Genomic DNA, 21,596 nt, shown 5'->3' with positions numbered 1-21,596 from the left:
CATGATTTTTTTTTGTATTTTTACAATATAGCCTTCTTTTTTTCATTTTTAAAATCTAGTTGAACCCTTATGCTTTGACATTAGCTGTAGAGTTACTGTATTCCCAATGACGTGTATGGTGGGAGTTAATTCTTACTCTACTCTTATCATGTATAAGTTCTTAAACACAGCCACAAAGACTATTTTATTATAATTTGCCATGTATTTTCTTACACTGGTCTTTATATTGTGCTGTGCAATAATGTTAAAAAAAATAAAAATAAAAATCATACCTTGATCTGAATATGTAACAAATAAAGGTTCCTTTTACAAAGCTGCGGTACAGGTTTCGACTGTGGGCCGGCGAGATAAATGCTCAGATACTCTTAGGAATTCTATGAGTGTCAGAGCATTTACTTCGCTGTCTCACAGTAGAAACCTCGACTGTAGCTTTGTAAAAGCTAGTAATAATAACCAATGTCATATTAGTAGGGATGCTATGATTTTTCTAGCGATATAATTCAGAGATTTGCAAATCTGGTACTCAAAGATTACAAAACTGGCCTTTTGGAAATCAATTTGGTCTCAAATTAATTGTTAATTAGAAAACCATGTAGCTCTATCATATGATACAATTCTATTTGGGACATCTATGAGAATAAAAAGTCAAATTTCATCAAGTAATAATAAACTTTTGTTAATAATGACAGGAGTCGCCATTCAGCATATCACCAGAAATTGGAAAAATTATACTAGACTTAATTACACCTTCTGGTGGAATTTGTTGTGCCATATATTCAAAATGGAAAGAACAATTGCCATGCAAAAAGGGAATTATAACAATTTTAAAAAGATTTGGGGCCATTATTGTAATGATTAGACACCTTTTTACACTAAAAGTATATTTATAATAAGGGGAAAGGGGGGATTTATTGTTATTATTGGTCTTCGTATTTTTGATTATAAAATTTGTATGATATGCTTGATTTACAATATTTGTGGAAAGGGAGGGTGGGGAAGGGTTTAATTTATGTTTTTAAGATGACAATAGTTAAGAATGTCAAGTGATATGTATGACTTTAATTGATGTAATATTGTACACTTGATGAAAGATGAAAAAATGAATAAAAAATTGGAAAAAACCCCAAAACTGGTCAGCTTCTAAGGCTATTAAAAATTAATATTTCTGAGAGTCATTCAGGAACTATACACACATGTGGGTGGGATTTCATAACTGAGCACCTTTCTAAAATATATAAAAGAAAGCTGCCTAGTTTATAAAAGAACAGATACCTATGTGCCTTTATAAAATAGGTACCCAGAACAATTCCAATAGTTAAATTCATTTGCACAAATTTACACCTGCTATGGAGGTGTAATTATCTGCACTTTATGTCTATACATTTATATTTTAAAAATAATATGAGTTGTCATATTGAGTCTAATGCAAAGTTCATCAAGCCCAGTATCTTGCTTCCAAAAGTAGCCTATCCTGGTAACAAGTTCCTTGAAGGATGTTGGATTGTCAAGAAAAACCTAAAGTTGAAGAAACTTTACTAATTGAAGTTTTTCCCATGAATTTGTATGTGCTTGGTCACAAAATAATTTTTGTACAATTTTTTAGGCCCATCCTGGGGTCACTCAAAGCCAATGAATATAAGCACCACCAAAATCAGTTTTTTCCCTTAAAATCAGCGGATTGTGAAAAATTGCAGGCAGACCTTAGAAAATTGGAAGACTGGGCATCCAAGTGGCAGATGAAATTTAATGTGAACAAATGCAAAATGATATACATTGGGAAGAATAACCCAAATAATAATAATAATAATAACAGCTTATATACCGCAATACCGTAAAGTTCTATGCAGTTTACAAAAGATTAAGCAAAGGTACACAAATTGACTGACTTCAAAAGGGGAAGAAGAAAGAGAAGTAATTAGACAGGAAATTCATTGTTGAGGAGAAAAGTGATCAAAAGGACAGTAGGTTGCTATTGAGAGGAAAGAGATAAGTGGATCAGTTGTCAAGATGTTTTAGGAACAGGTGTGTTTTTAGACGTTTCCTAAATTCCTCATAAGTAGAGGGTGAAAGTAATTGTTCTAGGTTCAAATCACAGTTACCGGATACTAGGGTCCACCTTGGGGGTTAGTGCCCAAGAAAAGGATCTGGGTGTCATCGTAGACAATACGATAAAACCTTCCACTCAATGTGTGGCGGCAGCCAAAAAAGCAAACAGGATGCTAGGAATTATTAAAAAAGAGATGGTTATCGAGACTATGAATGTTATAATACCCTTGTATCACTCCATGGTGCGAACTCATCTGGAGTATTGCATTCAATTCTGATCTTCTTATCTCAAGAAAGATATAGCGTCACTAGAAAGGGTTCAAAGAAGAGCGACCAAGAAAATAAAGGGGATGGAGCTCCTCTCGTATGAGGAAAGAGACGGCTGAGGGGAGATATGACTGAAGTCTATAAAATCCTGAGTGGGGTAGAATGGATCGATTTTTCACTCCGTCAAAAATTACAAGGACTAGGGGACATACGATGAAATTACAGGGAAATACTTTTAAAACCAATAGGAGAAAATATTTTTTCACTCAAAGAACACATTGTCAGAGGCTGTGATAAGAGTGGATAGTGTAGTTAGTTTCAAGAAAGGTTTGGACAATTTCCTGGAGGAAAAATCCATAGTCTGTCATTGGGAAAGACATGGGGGAAGCCACTGTTTGCCCTGGAATGTTGCTACTCCTTGGGTTTTGGCCAGGTACTAAGTACCTGGATTGGCCACTGTGAGAATTGGCTACTGGGCTTGATGGACCATTGGTCTAACCCAGTAAGACTATTCTTATGTTCTTATCATTCTGATGAGTGGGACTGAGTTTTGGGTTCTTACGAATGGGCGTTAAGATAATTCTTCCTCCTGATTTTGGGAGAAGACCAGTTTTTAGGAAATTTTCAAGATAATGGGTCAAAAATTATGGAATAAACTGCTTGTTAAACTGAGAACAATAGCACCTTTTTTCTCCAGACCTGCCACTCTCTCACTGAAGATAGGAAAGAAGATAAGAAGCCCAGATTTCTTGCCTGCTCATTCCCCAAACCCTTCCATAATCAGCATCTCCTGCAGCCACTTCTTCTAATGAGCAGCAGTGGGGCAAAGCAAGTAGAAGGTGTGGTGCTGCAATGCTCAGGTGCGTGCTGTCAGCTTGCAGATCCCCTGCCCCAGAATAGGAGGTTGATATTAGAGGTCCCAACCAGCTTTCCCCCCACTGTTGCTTATTGAGAGAAGTAGCAGTATCTGCAGGAGAGAGGCAGGAGATCCTGAATGGAATGGGGGGAGACTTGAGGAACAGAAGGGAGATGCTGACTGGAAAAGGAGGTAGAAGATGGGGAGAGGGCAGAGACATTGGAAAGAAGGGGGGGAGAAGCTGGCTGGAAGGAGGGAGAGAGAAAGGGTGAGCGGCTAGATGGGAAAGAGAGAGGGAAATGCTGGAAGGAAGTTTGGAGGAGGGGAAAATGCTGACTGGATATGGGAAGAAGAGGGGGGCAAGCTGTAGATAGACATAGTCAAAAGAAGGAAATTAAAGATTGGATAGAAAAAAAAGAATTAAATTTGGACAAACAGAAAATAAATTGATGAAAGCTGAACGGAAAAGGAGGAGAGAAAATTGACAAATCCTGACAATAAAGTTAAGAGAAGAGGAGAAAGTAGAAACCGGAGTCTGGGAAAACACAGTTACTTACTGTAACAGGTGTTATCCAGGGAAAGCAGGCAGCTATTCTCACATATGGGTGACGTCATCAACGGAGCCTGGATGCGGAAGCCTCGCAAGCAAACTTGCTTGTAGAAACTAGAAGTTTTGAGTCGACCGCACCGCGCATGCGCGAGTGCCTTCCCGCCCAGCGTAGGGTGCGTCTCCTCAGTTCAGATAGCTTACAGAGAAGCCAACCAGGGGAAGTGGGTGGGTTGTGAGAATAGCTGCCTGCTGTCCCTGGATAACATCTGTTACGGTAAGTAACTGTGCTTTATCCCAGGACAAGCAGGCAGCCTATTCTCACATATGGGTGACCTCCAAGCTAACCAGAATGGGATGGTGGGAGTGTTGGCAATTTAGGAGAATAAATTTTTTATACTATCTGGCCAAAATGGCCATCCCATCTGGAGAAAACATCCAGACAATAGTGAGAAGTGAAAGTATGAACCAATGACCAAGTAGCAGCCTTGCAAATTTCCTCAATAGGTGTCGATCTGAGGAAAGCTACTGAAGCTGCCATGGCTCTGACTTTATGGGCTGTGACTCTACTGTGTAAGGGTAATCCAGCCTGGGCATAGCAGAATGAGATACAAGCAGCCATCCAGTTGGAGATGGTACGCTTAGAGATCGGATGTCCCAACTTGTTTGGATTGAAGAAGACAAAAAGTTGAGGAGCAGTTCTGTGTGGTTTGGTGCGTTACAAATAGAAGGCCAAAGCACGTTTACAGTCCAGAGTATGAAGAGCTGATTCCCCAGGATGAGAATGAGGCTTTGGAAAGAACACTGGAAGAACAATGGATTGGTTGAGATGAAATTCTGAAACCACTTTAGGGAAGAATTTAGGATGAGTACAAAGGACCACCTTGTCTTGATGAAACACAGTGAAAAGTGGCTCAGCAACTAAAGCTTGCAGCTCACTGACTCTTCGAGCAGAAGTGAGGGCAATGAGAAATACCACTTTCCAAGTGAGATACTTCAGATGAGCAGAAGACATTGGTTCAAATGGAGGCTTCATGAGGTGAGAAAGGACAACATTGAGGTCCCAAACCACAGGAGGCTTGACACTGAAAAGTCCTTTCATGAATCTGGAAACCACCGGATGAGCAGAGAGGGGTTTCCCTTCAAGAGGCTGATGGAAAGCCACAATTGCACTGAGATGGACTCGGATCGATGTAGACTTAAGGTCAGAAGTGGATAAATGCAAAAGGTAATCCAAAACAGAAGATAAGGAGGAATATTGAGGCTCCTTATCATGAGAAAAACACCACGTAAAAAATCTAGTCCATTTTTGGTGATAGCATTGTCTAGTACAGTGATTCCCAACCCTGTCCTGGAGGAACACCAGGTCAATCGGGTTTTCAGGCTAGCCCTAATGAATATGCATGAGAGAGATTTGCATATGATGGAAGTGATAGGCATGCAAATTTGCTTCATGCATATTCATTAGGGCTAGCCTGAAAACCCAATTGGCCTGGTGTTCCTCCAGGACAGGTTTGGGAACCACTGGTCTAGTGGTAGGTTTACTAGAAGCCTCTAAAATGTCTCTGACAGGTTGAAAAAATTGGAGGAGTCATGTTGAGAGGTACCAAGCTGTCAGGTTTAGAGACTGCAGGTTGGGATGAAGCAGAGATCCCTGACTCTGTGTAAGCAGAGATCCCTGACTCTGTGTAAGCAGAGAAGGAAAAACTGGTAGAAGTTATGGCTCCCTGCTGCTGAGTTGAAGTAGAAGGGAGTACCAAGGTTGTCTCGGCCACCGAGGAGCAATCAGAATCAAGGTGGCATGATCGTTCTACAACTTGACCAGAGTCTTGAGAATGAGAGGGAATGGAGGGAATGCATAGAGGAAGAGATTTGTCCAGTCCAGAAGAAAAGCATCTGCCTCGAGGCGATGAGGAGAGTATATCCTGGAGCAGAACTGAGGCAGTTTGTAGTTGTGGGGAGCTGCAAAGAAGTCTATCTGAGGCATTCCCCACTGTGAAAAAATGTGATGAAGAGGCAAGGAATGGAGTGTCCATTTGTGAGGTTGCAGAAGACGACTCAAGTTGTCCGCCAAGCAATTTTTCGCCCCTTGGATGTAGACAGCTTTGAGGAAGGTGTTGTGGCGGATTGCCCAGTCCCAAACCTTCAGAGCTTCTTGACAAAGGGAGGCAGATCCCGTCCCTCCCTGTTTGTTGACATAATACTTGGCGACTTGGTTGTCCGTCCGAATGAGGACTACCTGGTCATGAAGAAGATGCTGAAAAAGCATTGAGAGCCTTGAAAATCGCTCTGAGTTCCAACAGATTGATGTGACATTGACTATCCGTACTGGTCCAGTGGCCTTGTGTGCGGAGACCATCGAGATGAGCGCCCCAAGCGTAGGTCAAAGAATCTGTCTTGAGGATTTCTGATGAGGGGGTGTTTGAAAAAGCAAGCCTCTGGAGAGATTGGAAGAGAGCATACACCAACGTAGAGACTGCTTCAAAGAAGGAGTGACTGTTATGTGTCGAGAAATGGTACGCAAACTTGCGTCCATTGAGAAGCCAGGGTCCAGTGAGGAATTCTGAGATGAAGTCTGGCAATAGGAGTCACGTGTACTGTGGAGGTCATGTGACCTAGTAATACCATCATGTGTCTCGCTGAGATGGAAGAGCGGGTAGACATTGTATGACAGAGTTGAAGGAGAGCTTCCAGACGTTGTTGCGGAAGGAATGCTCTAAGATGGATAGTATCCAGAACAGCTCCAATGAATTGTAGATTCTGAGAAGGTTGAAGTTGAGATTTGGGAAAGTTGATTTTGAATCCCAAAATTTGTAGGAACCAGGTAGTCCATTGGGTCGCTACAATAACCCCCTGAGATGTTGAATCTTTGATGAGCCAGTCATCTAGGTAGGGAAATTCCTGAAGACCATGGTTCCTTAGAGCTGCTGCTACCACTACCAAGCACTTGGTGAACACTCTGGGGGAGGAAGCATGGCCAAAGGGCAGCACTCTGTATTGATAATGCAGATTTCCCATCTGAAATCTGAGGTTTTGACGGGAGGCTGGATGATTGGGAATATGAGTGTAGGCCTCCTTGAGATCCAGAGAGCATAATCAGTCGTTATGATCTAGAAGGGGATAAAGAGATGCCAGGGACAACATTCAAAATTTTTCTTTGACTAATAATTTGTTGAGAGCCCTGAGATCCAGAATGGGTCGTAGATCGCCCGTCTTCTTCGGAACAAGGAAGTAACAGGAGTAAAAAAAACCCTGTTCTGCTGTTCCAAAGGAACTGGTTCAATGGCATGGAGACGAAGCAGAGCTTGAGCTTCCTGAAGAAGGGCAGTCTGGGATGGACTGGATGGATACTCTCTTGGAGGAAGCTCTGGTGGAACCTGAGTGAAATGAAGAGAGTATCCTTCCCTGATGAAGGACAGCACCCAGAGGTCGGATGTAATTGTCATCCATCAGAGGTAAAAATGATGGAGACGACCTCCTATAGGGGGAAGAGAAGTCAGAGACAGAACGGTGGAGGTTATGCTCTGTTTTAAACAGTGAAAAAGGCTGGGTAGCCTTAGGTGCAGCAGAAGGTTCAGATTTTTGTTGCTTCTGAGGCTGCTGTTTCTTAGGAGGAGGGCGAGTGTAAGGAGCTGTCCTCGGAGCAAAACGCCTCTGGTAAATGGAAGGAGGGCGTGTAGGCTTGGCAGGAGCTGGCTTTGGCTTAGGTCTGACAATAGAAGCAAAGGATTTTTCATGTTCAGACAATTTCTTGGTGGCTGCCTCGATAGATTAATCGAAGAGGTCATTTCCTGCATAAGGAATATTAGCCAAGCAGTCCTGAAGATTAGGATCCATGTTAATGGTACGAAGCCAGGCAAGGCAACGCATTGCTACAGAATAAGCAGCCACCCGGGCAGACAACTAGAAGGCATCATAAGAAGACTGAAGTAGATGTAATCTGAGTTGTGATAGAGAAGTGATGACTTCCTGAAATTCAAAGTGTTTTTGAGTGTCTAAATAAGTAAAAAATTTAGGCAAAAGAGCAATAAGGATCTCAAAATAAGTGACAAAATGGAAATTATAATTGAGGACTTTAGAGGACATCATGGCATTTTGATAGATGTGACGTCCAATTTGTCCATAGTTTTCCCTTCTCTTCCAGGAGGAATGTTAGCATAAACCTTGGAAGGATGGGGTCTTTTCAAGTAAGACTCCACAAGTAGGGATTGGTGAGATAACTGTGAATTCTCAAATCCTTTCCAATGGAGAGTTTTATATCTGGAGTCTAATTTGCCTGGAACAGCTGGTATTGAATAAGGAGTCTCCAGGCATCTGGTAAAAGTTTGAGACAAAAGCTTGTGAATAGGAAGCTTAAGTGACTCTGCCGGAGGTTGAGGAAGATGCATGACTTAGATACTCCTTAGAATATTTGGAATCAGCATCCAATTGAAGGTCCAAGTCCACAGCCATCTGACGAAGAAAAGAGGAGAAAGATAGCTGATCTGGTAATGCCTTGCCTCGAGAAGGACTCGAGGACGTCGAGTCAACCTGAGTCGAAGATGAAGCTTCGGCTGGAAAAAAGGTATCAAAAGAATAGGGAGACTTGGACGAGGCAAGCAAAACTGCTGAATCTTCGAGGTGTGGAAGTTGAGACCTCGAACGAAGAGTCGGTGGTATAGTAGAAGTAGGTGTAGATCGAGGTTTTGTTGAAGAAGGACGCTCCTTAGAAGAACTATGCCTGGAAGGATGCCTCGATGAAGGTCTCGATCATCGGTGAGAACAGTGCTTGGTAGCAGATCTCGAAGATCGAGGAGACTTTGCCCTGGAGAGGGAAGCAGCCGAAGCCACCAAAGAATGGATAGGACTGGAGGCTGTGAATCGAAGCTCCAGAGGCTTGATGGAGGAACCTCGATGCACTCCCAAAGACTCTACTCCTTTTATAGAGTGTGAGGATTCCTGCTGAGGCACTTGCAAAGAATCTGCTTCTTGCTTCACATGCATAGATGCCAGACCAGACACTCGCAGAGACTCTGCTCCCTGCATAGAGTGTGAAGACTCAGACTGAGGCATAGGAAGAGGCTCGACATCGTGGGAGTCTGCAGAATGCCCAGGCTGGATTAGAGTAGCTAGCTTCGGTCCCATTTTGGTAAGAAACTGAACAAATTGCTGCTCTAACATGGTCTGGAAAGAAGCCAGCAAGGATGGACCCGCGTCTGAAACCAGACCACCTGGCTTGGCTGGAGGTTCCACCTAGGCAGTGGAAATGTGCTTCGACTTAGAAGTCTTAGGCACCTTAAGCACCACCGGTGGGACTGTTTGCTGAGCTATCTGACCTGAGGAAACAGAAGGAGTTACAGCAGACGTCGTCGAGGAAAGAGCCGCTGCAAATGAAGAAGGTCTGATGAGGCTCGAGGTCGAAGCAGTGGAGGCAGGAGGGTCCTCGGTTGAAGGCGAGACCGAGGTCGGCTTCGGAGTCAAAGAAGTGATCAAATCCATCTGGAAGAGCTTCTCCACTGAAAGTAGATGATGTTTAAGGGCTCGAGGTTGAAGAGTAGCACAGCATTCGCATGACTTTGGATGATGTTGTGGGCCCAAGGCACTTGAGGCACCTGGTGTGTGGGTCTGTAAGAGAAATAGCACCTTGACACTGGCTACACTTCTTGAAGCCTGTCGCTGGCCGGGACATAGAAGGAAAAACAGCCGCTGCAAGGTCAAAGCCCCTGGGCTGTGGCTGAGCGGCCCAGCAGCCGAACGGAACAAATAATTTTTTTTTTTTTAAGTAGAAATAAAAGTTAGTACAGCGATTCATGAAGAAAAATAACACAAACTGCGGTGAGAAAAGGCACAAAGAGAGAAAGTTAAACGCAGAGAGTCAAAGATGGTCTTCTCGGCTCCGCGGAAAATTGAGAACTGAGGAGACGTGCCCTATGCTGGGTGGGAAGGCACTTGCGCATGTGCGGTGCGGTCGACTCAAAACTTCTAGTTTCTACAAGCAAATCTGCTTGCGAGGCTTCCGCATCTGGGCTCCGTCGATGACGTCACCCATATGTGAGAATAGGCTGCCTGCTTGTCCTGGGATAACAACATAACTGAAAAAAGTACATGACCAGACAACAAAGGTAAAAAAGTAATTTTATTTTTAGTTTAAGATAAAGTAGTGTGGTAAATGTGTTAAAAAGAGATTATGTCCTTACCAGGACCAAGTAGCAGCTTTACAGATCTCATCAATAAGAGTGGAATGTAAGAAAGCAATTGAAGCTGCCATAGCTTGGACTTTGTGTGCTGTGACATGACCCCCCAGTTGCAGCCCAGCCTGAGCATAACAGAAGGCAATACAAGCTGCCAACCATGTAGAAATAGTTCTCTTCTATACAGACCGTCCCAACTTGTTAGGATCAAAAGAGATGAACAGTTGAGATGTTCTATGTGGCTGAGTACGCTGTAAGTAATAAGCCAAGGCTCATTTTCAGTCCAAAGTATGAAGAGCCGTTTCTCCAGGATAAGAATGAGGCTTAGGAAAGAACACTGGAAGCACAATGGATTAATTGAGATGGAATTCAGTGACTACTTTTGGAAGGAACTTCAGATGGGTGCGAAGCACTACTTTGTCATGGTGGAATACTGTAAAAGGCGGGTCCGCCACCAGCGCTTGAAGCTCACTCACTCGACGAGTAAAAGTAATGGAGATGAGAAATACTACTTTCCAAGTGAGACATTTAAGATGAGCCGAAGACATTGGTTCAAAGGGAGGCTTCATGAGTCTAGAGAGAACATTGATTAAGATTCCAAACCACTGGAGGTGGTGTGAGAGGTGGTTTGACATTGAAAAGTTCTTTCATGAATCTGGAAACAAGAGGATGAGCAGTCAGACTGGTCCATGAAAAAGCATTGATAGAACTGAGATGAACTCGAACTGAAGTAGTTTTAAAATCTGAGTTGGATAAATGTAGAAGATAATCCAATACTGAGGATATAGAGGAGGATGAAGCATCATGATGATGAAGAGTACACCATGTAGAAAACCGTGTCCACTTCTGTTGGTAACACTGTTGTGTAGAAGGCTTTCTGGATGCATCCAAATAAGCCGGACAGAATCAGATAGATCAGTGTCAGCTGATGTAAAGCCGAGAGGTACCAAACTGTCAGGTGCAAAGAGTGAAGATTGGGATGTAAAAGCAATCCTTGACTCTGTGTGAGAAGAGATGGAAAGATCTGCAGAGGTATTGTTTCCTTGATATTGAGCTGAAATAGAAGGGAGAACCACGGTTGTCTGGGCTACCGAGGGGCTATGAGGTCATAGTGGCCGACTGTTGTTTGGGCTTGACAAGCGTCTTGAGAATGAGAGGAATTGGTGGAAGCAAAGAGAAATTTGTGCGTCCAATCCAGGAGAAAAGCATCTGCCTTTAGATACTGGGGAGAATACTGTCTGTAGCAGAATTGAGGCAGTTTGTGATTGAGGGGGGGGGGGGGATGCAAATAGGTCTATCTGAGGAGTTTTCCAAAGAGAGAAAACCTGATGCACAACTGTGGATTTGAGCATCCACTCGTTTGGCTGGAGAAATCTGCTGAGTTTGTCGGTGACAGAATTCTTCTCCCCTTGAATGTAGATCATTTTGAGAAACATGTTGCGAGCAATAGCACAGTGCCAAATCTTCTGGGCGTCCTGACAAAGAAGGAGAAAGCCTGTTCCTCCTTGTTTATGTAATACATTGCCACTTGATTGTCTGTGCGAATTAGAGGGACTTGGTTGGCTATAATGTGCTGAAAAGTCTTGAGAGCATTGAGAATGGCCTGGAGTTCCAAGAAATTGATATGGAATTGCTGTTCTTGGGCAGACTATTGACCCTGGGTATGAAAGATAGAAAATGACGGCAGAAAAGGGCCATAGCCCATCAAGTCTGCCCACTCTAATGACCCACCCCCCTGACTTTACACCCCTAGAGATCCCACGTGAGTATCCCATTTTCTTTTAAAATCTGACACGCTGTTGGCCTCAATCACCTGCAGAGGTAGTTTGTTCCAATGATCGACCACCCTTTCGGTGAAGAAGTACTTCCTGGAATCACCGTGAAACTTCCCTCCCATGATTTTCAGCGGATGCCCTCTGGTGATCGAGGGTCCTTTAAGAAAGAAGATATCATCTTCCACCTCGATATGGCCCGTGATATACTTAAACGTCTCAATCATGTCTCCCCTCTCTCTTCGTTCCTCAAGTGAATACAGTTGCAATTTATTTAGCCTTTCTTCATACGTGAGATCCCTGAGCCCTAAGACCATCCTGGTGGCCATTCGCTGAACCGACTCAATTCGCAGCACATCTTTCCGGTAGTGTGGTCTCCAGAATTGAATACAAAACTCCAAATGAGGTCTTACCATGGACCTGTACAGCGGCATTATGACTTCGGGTATCCTGCTGACAAAACCCCTATGGATACAACCCATCATTTGCCTTGCCTTGGAGGAAGCTTTCTCCACTTGATTGGCAGCTTTCATGTCATCACGAATGATCACCCCTAAATCACGTTCCGACGTGGTCCTAGCCAAGGTTTCACCATTTAGTGTGTAAGTTCTGCACGGATTTCTCTTGCCCAGGTGCATTACCTTACACTTTTTAGCATTGAAGCTTAGCTACCAAGTCGATGACCACTGTTCCAGTAGTAGTAGGTCCTGCGTCAGGCAAAATGTTTTTACCTACTATGTTGCACAGTTTGGCATCGTCGGAAAACAATGATACTTATCCTCTAAGCCAGGGGTGTCCAAAGTCCCTCCTCGAGGGCCGAATCCAGTCGGGTTTTCGGGATTTCCCCCAATGAATATGCATGAGATCTATGTGCAAGTACTGCTTTCAATGCATATTCATTGGGGAAATCCCAAAAACCCGACTGGATTCGGCCCTCGAGGAGGGACTTTGGACACCTCTGCTCTAAGCCCTTGGGTCATATCTCCTATGAACAAGTTGAATAGAATCGGGCCCAAGACCGAGCCCTGTGGCATTCCACTGGTACCGTTTACCACTATCTTTTGAAGTCTTCTGCTTAGCCAATCCCCAACCCATGCAGTTAGCGTGTCCCCTAATCCCAGCGATTTCAGCTTGTTCAATAACCTGCGGTGTGGGACGCTATCAAAAGCTTTGCTGAAGTCCAAATATATTATGTCGAGGGACTCCCCGGCATCCAATTGTTTAGTTACCCAGTCAAAGAAGCCAATCAGATTAGATTGGCAGGACCTGCCCTTGGTAAATCTGTGTTGGTGGGGATCACGTAGGTTTTCCTCGTCCAGGATTGTGTCAAGTTTCTGTTTGATCAGTGTTTCCATGAGCTTGCTCACTATGGATGTGAGACTCACTGGTCTGTAATTTGCCATCTCTGTCCTGCAGCCCTTTTTGTAGAATGGAATAACGTTAGCTGTTTTCCAGTCCAAGGGGACTCTTCCCGTGCATAGGGAAAGATTGAAGAGCACGGCTAATGGTTCCGCCAGGACTTCACACAACTCTCTGAGCACCCTGGGGTGTAGGTTGTCTGGTCTCATGGCTTTGTTTATTTTGAGTCTTGAAAGTTCGCAGTAGATGCTACTGGGCGTAAACTTGAAATCTTGAAACGGGTCTTTCTGGCTGTCTCTTGTCCTTAACTGTGGACTGGCTCCCAGAGCCTCGCAGGTGAAGACTGAGCAGAAGTATTTGTTTAGTAGTTCTGCCTTGGTAGAATCCGATTCTGCATAGTTTCCGTCCGATTGCCTAAGGCGTTCTAACCCATCTTTGTTTCTCTTCCTGTCGCTAATATACCTGAAGAATGATTTATCCTCTTTCTTAATGTTTCGTGCTAGATCTTCTTCTGTTCGGAGCTTGGCCGCTCTGACTGCCTTTTTGACTGCTTTAGATCTGACGAGATAGTCCTCTTTTGCCTCCCGCTTTCCGAAATGTTTGTAGGCGATAAATGCTTCTTTTTTCTCTTTAATGAGGTCCGAAATTTCGGTACTGAACCACTGGGGTCTTTTGTTTCTCTGGCACTTGCTCACTGTTTTTATATAGTGGTTTGTTGCTTCGTGCAGGGTGGATTTCAGAATTGACCACATAGTCTCCACATTATCAGTTTCTGCTTGGTTATGTAGCTCCCGATGGACAAAATCTCCCATGCGGTTGAAGTATGTGCTTCTGAAGTTGAGGACCCTCGTCGCTGTGTTTGATCTAGAGAAACCTTTCTTGAGGTTGAGCCATACCATGTTATGGTCGCTGGAGGCCAGCGTATCTCCTACAGAAACCTCCGATATGCTGTCTCCATTGGTGAGTACCAGGTCCAGTATGGCCTGGTCCCTAGTGGGTTCTAATACCATTTGTTTGAGTCGTGCACCCTTTATGGAGGTTAATATTCTTCTGCTGCCACATGTAGTCGCAGAGAGTGTGCTCCAATCTGCATCAGGCATGTTGAAGTCTCAAGTGATGTTCTCTATGTCTTCGATTAATTCCATGTCTTTGTCTTCCTGTTGTCTTGGAGGTCTGTATACCACACCAAGGTATAGGCATTTTTCATTCCCTCTGGCCAGGTTCACCCAGAGGGATTCCCCGGTGTATCTAACATCTGTGATTCTGGTAGTTTTCCTTAGTATATAGTGCTACCCCTCCTCCTAACTTGCTCTCTCTATCATGACGAAGTAGGTTGTAGCCTGATATAACCATATCCCACCCATGCGAATCAGTGAACCGGGTCTCGGATATCGCTACCACGTCTAGGTCGGCGTTCATTATCTCAGTCTCTAATTCCAGAATTTTATTGCCCAAGCTGTGTGCATTAACATACATAGCTCTCCATACCTGTGAAGAGATTCCCTTCCGAGTTGGTGTGGCTCCTAAATTATCACGTGTAGTACATTACATTACATTAGTGATTTCTATTCCGCCATTACCTTGCGGTTCAAGGCGGATTACATTCCAACTAAAAAACAGGAATTACATACAAATTAAAAGGAGTAGAATAAGCGATGACATAGAATTTTTTAAGGTAATAAACATTGGATAAAGAGTTACCAAAGGGAAGTGGAGGTCTTTAGGAGGTAAGAATATGGTGAAATTATGGGTTTTAGATAGCATTTGATAGGTAAAAGTGTTGTTAAGAGTAAGAGGTTTTAAGGGTGGGTGTGGTTAGGACTGTTTCAGGGCTTTCTTGAAGAGTATAGTTTTTATTTGTTTTCTGAAAAACTTGTAGTCTGGGGTGGTTAACAGTAGGTTGGAGATTTGGTTATCCATTCTTGCAGCTTGAGTGGCTAGGAGGCCGTCGTATTGTTTTGACCGTTTTACTTCCTTGATCGGGGGAGGTGTGAAAGGGGAGTGCGTTTTTCTATGTCTGGTTGAGGTTGCTTGGATGAGGCGATTGTTTAGGTAGGCTGAGCTGTTTCCATTTAGGGTTTTGAATATCATGCAGTAGAATTTAAATAATATTCTTTCTTGGATTGGTAGCCAATGTGAGTTGATGTAGGCTTCTGTGATATGATCATGTTTCCTCAGTGAGTAGATGAGTCTCAGAGCAGTATGGGTACTTACCTTGGACTCAGAAGTGTGGGTGCTACTCGCCTCCTCTTCAGGGTGGTTGCTTACTGCTCTGGAATGCGAGTATGTACCCTCCCCCAACTTACCTAGTTTAAAGCCCTACAAAGTAGGTGGGCTAGTCGATGTTCGAATACGTTCCTACCTCTCCTGGTCAGGTGGAGTCCGTCAGGTCCCTGTGCCTCTCCATGGTCTAGGAATCCAAAGTTCATCTCTGTGCACCATTCGCGAAGCCACTCGTTGGTCCTTTGGATGAGTCTGTGGTCAGAACTTTCCGATGTTGAAAGATTTGAAACAAAAAACCACTGCAGAGATTGACGAAAAGAAGATGTGACTGTAATCTTCTGTGAGAGTGGGTCGAGAGCTTGAGACCATTGACATGCCAGAAACCAACGAGGTATCCTGAGATGAGGTCTCGCAAATGGGGGCAACGTTGACCATAAACACCATGTGGCCCAGTAGCACCATCATCCTGAGATGGAAGGAAGGTGAAAAACCTGATCGCAAAGTTGAATCTAATTATCTCGTCTTTGCTGAGGAAGAAATGCTCTGAGGTGAATGGTGTCGAGCAAAGCTCCTATGTATTGTAGAGTTTGAGAGGGTTGAAGTTGAGATTTGGGAAAATTGATTTCAAACCCCAACTGCTGGAACAAGAGGATTGTTGACTGTGTTGCTGGAAGTATTCCATGAGGAGTGGCATCTTTTATTAGCCAATCGTCGAGATAAGGAAACACTTGAAGACCTTGAGCCTGTAAAACTGCTGCCACTACTACCAGGCACTTAGTGAATACCCTGGGTGAAGATGCGAGGATGAATGGCAGAACTTTGTATTGAAAGTGTTGAAGGGCTACTTGAAATCTAAGGAATTTCCTGTGGGCAGGATGGATTGGAATGTGGGTATAAGCTTCTTTTAGATCCAGAGAGCATAACCAATCGTTCTGATCTAAGAGGGGATATAGAGTTGCCAGGGACAACATGAAAAACTTTTCCTTTACCAAGAATTTGTTCAGGCCCCTGAGGTCTAAAATTGGATGGAGACCTCCTGTCTTCTTTGATACAAGAAAATACTGGGAGTAAAACCCCCAATTTCTCTGAGCAAAAGGAACGGATTCTATTGTATTCAGAAGAAGGAGAGATTCTATTTCCAGAAGAAGGGAAGTCTGCTGAGGGTTGAAAGAATACTCTCTTGGAGGATGATCCGGAGATACTGTGATGAAATGAAGAGAGTAAACCTCTTGATGACTTTTAGAACCAAGAGGTCTGTTGTTATCAGTTCCCAATGCGGATGGTATAATTGGATCTGACCTCCAATTCGTTGAGGAAGAGGCTAGGAGAGAGAAACAGTGGCTATGCTCTCCATGAGCCCATCAAAAAGACTGAGCAGGCAATCACTAATAAGTTGGAGACATTATGTGTTGGCTGATGCTTCTCTATTTACTGTACATTACTCTATAATCTGGACTGTACCCATGTTTATTTTTATTGCTTATTTTCGGAGTCCTTGTGATGGGTGGGGGGTGGAGAGGAAGGGGGTACTGTATGGTTGGCTGGCACAGCGAGCCTGGAAAATTTAGTTAATTATGGATAGACTGGGATTTTATAGTCTGTGAGTTCTACTTTTTAGACTAAGGGGGAATATATTGTTGTTTATATGGCTGTGGACAGTTCGTTATTATTGGTTTTACTGATATTTATGTATTCTTTGTATTGAAAATTAATAAAAAACTTAAAAAAAAAAAAAAAAAATATATATATATATATATATATATATAAAAGACTGAGCAGGCTTTTGAAGAGGTACTGGTTGAGTCTTCTGTTGCTTTTATTTCTTCTGCTGAGGCGGACAAAAGGTAGCAGGCTTGGCAGAAAAACGCCTTTGGTAAGAAGGAGGCATTGAAAAGCCGAGGGAGGCTTAGATTTGGTTTTCACCAAAGCATTCCAATTCTTTACGTGGTCAGTAAGCTTTTCTGTGGCTAGCTCAGTGGAGTCACCAAACAGCTCTTCTCCCAAACAGAGAGTATTAGCCAATCTGTCTTAAAGGTTGATGTCCATATCCGAGACTCTCAACCAGGCCAGACGTCTCATCGCTACTGACATGGCTGAAGCTCTAGATCAGGGGTGCCCACACTTTCTTGGCTTGCGAGCTACTTTTAAAATGACCAAGTCAAAATGATCTACCAATAATAAAATTTAAAAAAAACACAAAACACACTGTACGCAGAGAAAATGTTAATTATCATTTATATTCAAGGGGGGGGGTTCAAAGAGGTCAAGGCAGATAATTTGCAATGTCACCTCAGTAACAACTATACAAAAATAGACAAATATGCCCCCTCCCCTTTTACTAAACCACGATAGCATTTTTTAGCACAGGGAGCTGCACAGAATGCCCTGCGCTGCTCCTGACGCTCACAGGCTCCCTGCACTAAAAACCACTATTACGGTTTAGTAAAAAGGGACCATAGTGCAAAATATAGACAGCAGATATAAAATCGGACACATTTTGATCACTAAATTGAAAATAAAATCATTTTCCTACCTTTGTTGTCTGGTGATTTAATGAGTCTCTGGGTTGTACTTCCTTCTGACTGTGCATCCAATCTTTCTTTCTTTCTTCTGTATGCTTCCTCTCCTCCAGACCTCATTCCATTCCCCAACCAACATCTTTCTCTGTCCCTCCATAAATCCAACTTTTTTTTCCTCTCTCCCTGCCTGCCCCCTACTACCCAATACACTTTTTCTTTCTCTCTCCCTGCCCCCCAGGCCACTGCCGCTGAATTCTCCCCGTTTCCCCAATGCCGCAAAATCCGGGCCCGGGCCCACAAGCCTTCCTTCCCCCCAATCAATTCTGACGTCGGAGAGGAAGTTCTGGGCCAGCCAGGTAGCGATTGGCTGACCCGGAGCTTCCTCTCCGATGTCAGAATTGACATCGGGGGGGGGAGGGAGGCTTGTGGGCCTGGCGCTTGACCCTGGCTTTTGCGGTGACAGGGAAGCAGGGAGAACGCAAAGTCAACGAGAGTCTATCGCAGAGCTCAGGATGGGCTCTATGATCGACTCGCATTGCCCTTGCAATCTACTGGTCGATCGTGATCGACCTTTTTGGGCACCCCTAATCTACATAACTCGAAGGCATCATAAGCAGATCTTGCCAAATACTTTCTAGCTTGGGAAAGAGTGTGAAAAATAGTATGAAATTCCTAAAGATGTTGTGCAGGAATATATTTATCAAAAGAAGGTAATTTCCACACAAGGTGTTTTATGTAACAAGATATGTAAAAATTTATAATTAAGGACCCTGTTCACCAGCATGGAATTTTGATACAGGAAATATCCAAATTTGTCCACAGTTTGACCACCATACCCTGGTGGCATTGAGGCATAAATTTTCAACAAAAAAACTTTTAAAAAGTTGATTCTACAACCAGTGATTGATGCTGGAGCTGTGGTTTATCAAAGCCCAGAGAAGAAATGATTCTATAAAGAGATTCCAGCTTTCTGGGAGCCGCTGCAATAGTCAAGGAGCCTCTCCCAATTCTTGTGAATAGTCTCTTTGAAAATACCATGTAATGGTAATTTCAAAAGCTCCTTGGGAGGCTCATCATAATCCAAAGCCTCTAGATATTTAGCACTGAAGGCAGAGTCAGCTTCTAGTTTAACAGGCCTAGGTCTTTGCCTAACTGCCTAATTAATTTAGTGAAGGACAGTCTTCAGTAGATCTTGTCTTTGGGCAGAGATTTCTTAGAAGGCTCTGAAAGAGTATAAGCAGCTTCAGTTGCAGAAGCAGAGATCATTGTCTGTATCAGTCAGTCATAAATGACCTTTGGTGACGGTGTGCATCGAGAGGATCAAAGCTTACGATGACTCCGGTACCGATCCAAAGAAGAAGAGGAGGAGGTATGTCGTGAAGCTCTCTTGCTTTTGGAAATGCGTGATGGAGAATAGTGCTTCTGAACATTGAAAATATCTTGATGAAGTGGATCGATGTACCGATGGAGAACTTGATCGTTGATGCGATGATCAATATCTAGAAGTAGAGCGTCAAGAGGATCGATGGTGATTGGATGAGGATCCATGCCGACGTACTACATGAGAGCTGGCTGTGATACCATGAGCCCTCAAGGCAGTATGCTCAGACTGGGCCGGTACTCAGAGAGTTGATGCTGGTGCATGAAGTTTGAAAAGATTACCCAGCTCCCTTTGGAACAGCTCATCGAGCTTTTCCCAAAAGAAAAGCACCGGTATCTGTGGCTTCTCTACCGGTACAGCGGCTTGCCTTGGAGAGGGTGACCTCGATGAGGATGCACACCTCGAAGGAGAGATAAGCCGTAAGAGTGGGTGTAGCTGCTTGGTCTGCAATGTTAGTTGGGAAGCTGGAGGCTTTTTGGCTGGCTTACCCAATGGAGCAAGATCTCCTGATACCAATGTAGAAGTCTTCAATGTCGATGGTTGCGAGGTTTTGTCGATATCCATGACAGTCCCGAATAACTTCTCCTGATGAAGTTTATGGCTTTAATCGAGTGCTTCTGCAAGGTGGAACACCATAGTAACATAGTAGATGACAGCAGATAAAGACCTGAATGGTCCATCCAGTCTGCCCAACTTGATTCAATTTAATTTTTTTTTCTTCTTCTTAGCTATTTCTGGGTAAGGATCCAAAGCTGTGCTTAGGTTCCAACTACTGAAGTATCCGTCAAAGCTCACTCCAGCCCATCTATACCCTCCCAGCCTTTGAAGCCCTCCCTAGCCCATCCTCAACCAAATGGCCATAAACAGACACAGACCATGCAAGTCTGCCCAGTACAGACCTTCAATATTTACTATTATTTTCTGATTCTAGATCCTCTGTGTTCATCACACGCTTTTTTGAACTCCGTCAGTTTTCCTCTCTACCACCTCTCTCCAGAGCGCATTCCAGGCATCCACCACCCTCTCCGAAGAATTTCCTTACATTGCTCTTGAGTCTCCTATCCCCTCAGCCTCAAATTATGCCCTCTGGTTTTACCATTTTCCTTTCTCTTGAAAAGATTTTGTTCTACATTAATACCTTTCAAGTACTTAAACGTCTGAATCATATCTCCCCTGTCCCTCCTTTCCTCTAAGGTATACATATTCAGGCTTTCCAGTCTCTCCTCATACATCTTTTGGCGCAAACCTCCTATCATTTTTGTCGCCCTCCTCTGGAACGCTTCAAGTCTTCTTATGTCCTTCACCAGATATGGTCTCCAGAACTGAACACAATTCTCCAAGTGGGGCATCAACACCTTCTTCCTTCTAATGGTTACGCCTCTCTTTATACAGCCCAGCATCCTTCTGACAGCAGCCACCGCCTTGTTTTTTCACCTTTAGATCTTCAGATACTATCACCCCAGGAACCTCTCCCACTCTGTGCATATCAGCTTCTCACCTCTCAGCTTATGCAGTTCCTTCCAATTATTAATCCCCAAATACATTACTCTGCATTTCTTTGCATTGAATTTTAGCTGTCAGATATTAGACCATTCCTCTAACTTTTGCAGATCCTTTTTCATGTTTTCCACTCCCTCCACGGTGTCTACTCTGTTACAAATCTTGGTATCATCCGCAAAAAGGCAAACCTTACCTTCTTATCCCTTCAGCAATGTCACTCACAAATATATTGAACAGGATTAGCCCCAGCACCGAACCCTGAGGGACTCCACTACTCACCTTTCCTTCCTCTGAGCGACTTCCATTAACCTCAGGCATCTGTCCAACAACCAGTTTCTAATCCAGTTCACCACTTTGGGTCCTAACTTCAGCCCTTCAAGTTTGTTCAAAAGCCTCCTATGAGGAACCGTGTCAAAGGCTTTGCTGAAATCTAAATAAATGACATCTAGCATATGTCCTCAATCCAGTTCTCCGGTTACCCAAACACAGGTTTCTACCCAGTGTTCAGGTCCAAGACACTGCAAGCTCCATATATACAGGTTGGTGAGGGAAACAGGCCTTTGATACCTGCAGCACTACTTTTTAAAACCTGTTAATGGCCTAGACATGGATAGGAAAATTACATCAGCAAGATTACACTCAATTGCTGAGAGAAACAAAACCTTGAAGGTTGAAGCCCAAGGGAAAAAGGAGGGAAAAAAATTATAGTCTCTCTTTTTTCCTTTTTTTTTAACAAAATACAAAAAGGGAAAGAAAAAGAAAAAAAGACACAAAACAATATAAAAAGAACGCGAAGCAGGAAGGCAAGGCACAAAAAAAACTGAACTTCTTTGCCCTGCGGAAAACGAAGAACTGAGGTACCGCGAGCCTGTGTTGGGTGGTGCAGGCAGTCGCAAAGTTTTCAAAAACTTAAATTGGTGATCCACTTTTAAAGCTGTCCGTACCAGGGCTCCATG

The 21,596-nt window shown here is 43.6% G+C and overlaps 1 protein-coding gene across 2 annotated transcripts in view; it reads right to left on the bottom strand.

Moving 5' to 3' along the window:
* ARID2 (AT-rich interaction domain 2) overlaps positions 1-21,596 on the bottom strand; it is an 817,990-nt gene that overhangs the window by 1,729 nt on the left and 794,665 nt on the right. The window lies entirely within an intron of this gene.

The sequence above is a fragment of the Geotrypetes seraphini genome, chromosome 9, assembly GCF_902459505.1.
Source record: "Geotrypetes seraphini chromosome 9, aGeoSer1.1, whole genome shotgun sequence".
Taxonomy (NCBI): Eukaryota; Metazoa; Chordata; class Amphibia; order Gymnophiona; family Dermophiidae; genus Geotrypetes; species Geotrypetes seraphini.
This window is presented reverse-complemented; position numbering and strand designations above follow the sequence as displayed.